Genomic DNA, 4,895 nt, shown 5'->3' on the forward strand with positions numbered 1-4,895 from the left:
CCTCAGTAGCCCCCGAACCAGGATTCAATGACGATGAGTCCGGCGCGCAGATTTGTTCGGCATTGCAAGGTGGGTTCTTCTCCAAATCTTGTGTACCTGTAGGAATAATGTCCGATTTCTGTAATGTAGTCCTCCTCGGCTTCCATGCCCAATAATGGCCGTCTTCCACGTGTTCAAACAAATGCGAAAAGCCGGGGCGTTTTTACATCCACACCCCTAGCCGTATAAATGAGCCGCCTATTTAACGGGATGGGGATTTAGGTCCAAACCACATCTTCTCCTTTCCGCGAGTTGTCATCAGAGCGCTTCCAGCAAAGGTCCATTCCAACATGACCAGCCGTCGCAGCTCCTCCCCTCGCCCCTCCGGTCCCAAACCCGGGGACTGGGAGAGTTGCACCATCCCGCATAGCAAGTTAGCGTCACTTCAGGCCAAGGGATTCCTCCCTCAGGCATACATGGTCCCGGCCCGAGTCGGCGTCGCCACCTATAATGGCGGAAAACAAGCGGAGAGCACCCCCAATCCTTCTAAAGGAGAGCGGGTGTGCCTCGTCCCCTATCTAATAAGGGGACTGGGATTTCCAATTCACCCATTTCTCCGCGGGCTTCTGGAGTTCTACGGCCTCCAGCTGCACCATCTCACGCCCGCCTCCGTATTGCACATCGCAGGTTTCGTCGCCCTTTGCGAGCTATTTTTAGGCGTGGAGGCTCATTTCGCGCTGTGGAAGAGGTTATTCTGCCTGGTGCCCCATTCTGAAAAGGGGTCTATATATCAAGTGGGCGGAGCCGAAGTATGGCGCATCGCCGGGACCGGATACCTATCCGGAACCCCGAAGAAGGCGTCCGAGGACTGGCCTTCGGAATGGTTTTACATAGATGACGTCCCGCTACCGGACCCTATCCGGGTCGGTCTCCCTGAGTTCAACAGTGCTCCATTGAAAAAACGCTTGAGCTGGCGTCCGCGGAGCTCTCAGAGAGAAAGTTACAAAGATGTCCTTTACCTGATGGGCCGGATAAGACTGTTGGCTCATTCCGGACTAACCATGATTGGAGTCATGGCCGCATGCATTATGCGGGGGGTGCAGCCGCTTCAATATAGAGGCCACCCCATGTCGGATTTCAACGGGGAGGATGACGCCACATGTTACGGTCGTAAGGGGCCGGACTCAGCCGCCGCCTTAGTAGAGATCTTATTCTCCTTGTATAAGGGAGAAAAGGAGGAATTCCTCCACGTCAATCCGCAGGACGGATTTACTATGTACGATCCTCCAAGTTGGGTAAGTGAATAATTGCGCTTGCCTGTTTGTTCTATACTCCCACGGTTAGATATGTAGTCTAACAACTTCAGTGCAGGAACTGCGACAGGAGGTAAAGGATATAAACAGCCGCCCTCCATAGCCCGATGACCCAGAACGGTCCCTCGATCCAGACTCCGAAGAGGATTCGGACATATCGGTGGAGCTTATCGACGGGGTGTTCTATCAGCTAAGCAAGGATAATACCTTGGTAGCCATCACGGCTGATTACCCAGGGTTAATCCCGACCTCTCAGGTGAAAGAAGTCGGAGTCTCATTCCCTCGAGAGAGATTGCACTCTCGCGTATTCCGGTGTTTCTGACGACAACCGTGTTTTGCAGGGGAGTTTTCCAAGGCAGGAGGCCGAACCTGCGGCGGCCGGCCAACGAGGGGCCGCAGGGCCCCGTGGGGCAAAATGGAATGAAGTCCGGACTGAGATGCTGGTGCAAAGGTATAGTGCACCCTCTGTTTCCCTGGTGTTATTCTGTCAGGGCATATTAACGTTTGTGCTATCTTCAGAACGAAGAGACCTCGCCGGACTACATCCAGAGAGGTTGCCAATCGCGCTTCCACCAGCCAGGCTCCAATGGCTGGCCAGGAAGCGAAGGCGAGCACAAGGCGCGTACCGGATGCTCCTCCGACAGAGGATGAGGATAGGCTGTCTGCCACAAATTTTGAAGTGGAGAGTGCCATGAACCACAGGCGTCGCCGGACAGTTCTACGCGACGCTTGTTTCTCCCAAGAGGCTTTAGATGCCTTTATTTCGGGAGATGCGTACCTCCGAGCCGCTCAAAATGGTTTAGCCAGAGCCACAGAGCAGTATGTAAAAGACATACGGGTAAGAAAATTTTGGTCAAATATATATATACCAGTAGCCCCGGAGACTTGAAACAGTTAGAGCAACTGATTTAAGGATCTTTTAATATGCAGGTTCTTACAAAGAAGAATACTGTACTGTCCCAGGTGCTGGAAAAGTGCAGGGCCCAACTAGAGGCCGCACTAGCCGCAGCAGGGGAGTCCAAAGAGACCCCCTCAGGTAAGATACACTTCGAAAGATTAGTATTGTGCGGTGTGGGTGTAAATCTGACAAATCATATTGCAGATGGCGCCGGACTCGATCCGGACAAACAACAACTCTTACGCCAGCTAAAGGCCGGTGAGAGTATGTTGACAAGGGTGAGGCGAGAGAAGAATGATCTTCAGGATGCCAACACCAAGATGGACGTCGAACTTAAAGATGTTCGTGGCCAGCTGTCGGACTCCACGAAGGAGAATCAGCGGCTTCGACGCGGCATTTTTAGTAAGTGCTTGAACAAACTTTGAAAAAAGAGTTCGGCGAAGAAGTCGACTAACAGAGTAATGTCTGTAGGTATGCTCACAGGTCGTCCTGCAGAGGAGATGCCCGGTTCTACGGGTGACCTTCTTCCCGAACTCATGCAACTGCACGAGCGAATTCGGCAGGCGATGTGAGGTGTTGTCCAAGCCTTATGGCCTGCCCACTCCATGCCCGAGGGCCTTGGAGAGCTTGCGGAGAAGCTGAAGGGAGCTCGGCGGCGCTTCCGGTTGTGGAAGATATCGGCCTGCCGACAAGGCGCTAGGGAAGCCTGGGCCATGGTGAAGACCCGTTTTACGAAGTCTGACCCAAACCACATGGCCGAGGTCGGACCAGTGGGGCCTGACGGGAAGGAGATCCCTGTGAGCTTAGTATACGGCCAAGTAGAGTTGGCCGCGAAGTATTCCCAGCAGGACTGTAAATTAGACAGCCTGTTAGATGGTATAGAAGAGGAATACAATCAGTCAGAATGACTATGTAATTTTGAATTGACATGTGTAATGCCTTCTAGCCGGATTGTAGATCGTTTGTCGTTGCCGACCTTTTCGCTTCGACCTCGGGACCTGACGGTCCGGAGTGTGTCCGAATACCATAGCGGTTATATAAGAACCATGGTATGCGTGGAGACCAGGCGTAGGGGTCATTAGTGCTTTATCAGACAAGTGCCCGACTAGTTATGTTATATTACATGGTTAGTAAGAAACATCTTCCAGAGAGAATAGTTCCGTTAGGGGTTCCTTTCGCTGGGAGGCATGCCCTAAAGTGCATGTCCGGACTGCGTAAAAAGACGCAGAAAAAAGCATCTGGGGGTGCATATATAAAAAAGATCATCTTTTATCTCACCGACCGAATATTCCCTTAAGAACGCTAGCTTTCGGCTTCACCCAGTCTGAGGTACACATCCGGCTGACCCGGCAGTAACAATCGCAGAGGTGCTCCCTTTACCACCTAGCCGAACAATCGGGAACGTAGGGGTAAGCACAGGAGCCAGGCAACCCAGCTTGGCCAAAACTTAAGTCATATCGATGCATATAATGGTGAAGAAAAAGGTACATGCGGAAGTTTGACGCATGTGTTGGGCGTGAAGCCCGTATAAATAAGCTTCTGTTAAAGAAGCCCCCAGGTTTAATGAGCGCGAGTGGCGCGTCACTAGATAAGCCTTTAAGGGCTATAAAAGAAAAGAGGGGAAGGAGAGAAATGTAAGACAGAAAAATGCAAAAAATGGACAGAGGAAGGAGACGAACACAGAGTCCGGCGCTAGGCATAGAATCTTCGGAGACGGGTGGCGTTCCACGGGTTCGGCTCGAGTCGGTTATCCGACGCATCTCGCAGGCGGTACGCCCCGCCAGTCAGGACTTGGTCGATTATGAATGGACCTTCCCACTTGGGCTTGAGTTTGTCCTTTTTCTTATCCGGCAGGCGTAGAACTAGTTCGCCAACATTGTAATTTTTGGCCCGTACTTCTCTGCTTTGATATCTTCGGGCCTGCTGTTGATAAAATGCGGAACGGGCTTTTGCCACGTCGCGCTCTTCCTCCAGGGCGTCCAAGTTGTCCTGCCGATCGAGCTCGGCTTCTCTTTCTTCGTACATGCGCACTCTAGGTGAGTCATGAATTATGTCGCAGGGCAGAACTGCCTCTGCGCCGTACACCATAAAAAATGGTGTGTATCCGGTGGTGCGATTTGGTGTGGTCCGCAGCCCCCATAGCACGGAGTCGAGCTCCTCTACCCAGTGCGTGTTAGATTCCTTGAGGGACCGCACCAGTCTGGGTTTAATGCCGCTCATTATAAGACCATTTGCACGTTCGACCTGGCCGTTGGTTTGTGGGTGATAGACGGAAGCATAATCGAGCTTGATGCCCATGTTTTTGCACCAGAGTTTTACCTCGTCGGCGGTAAAGTTTGTACCATTATCGGTTATGATGCTGTGGGGGACGCCATAGCGGTGTACCACCCCGGATATGAAGTCTATCACAGGTCCGGATTCGGCCGTTTTAACAGGCTTGGCTTCTATCCATTTGGTGAATTTGTCCACCATGACCAGTAAGTATTTTTTCCTATCGGTCCCACCTTTAAGGGGTCCGACCATGTCAAGCCCCCAGACCGCAAAAGGCCAGGTGATGGGTATAGTTTGGAGTGCGGTGGGTGGCATATGGCTTTGGTTGGCAAAAAGTTGGCAACCAGCGCATCGTTGGACTAAGTCCTGAGCGTCTGCCCGGGCCGTCGGCCAATAAAAGCCTGTACGGAAAGCCTTGCTAACAAGGGACCGAG

Source organism: Triticum aestivum, chromosome 7A (assembly GCF_018294505.1).
Source record: "Triticum aestivum cultivar Chinese Spring chromosome 7A, IWGSC CS RefSeq v2.1, whole genome shotgun sequence".
Classification (NCBI taxonomy): Eukaryota; Viridiplantae; Streptophyta; class Magnoliopsida; order Poales; family Poaceae; genus Triticum; species Triticum aestivum.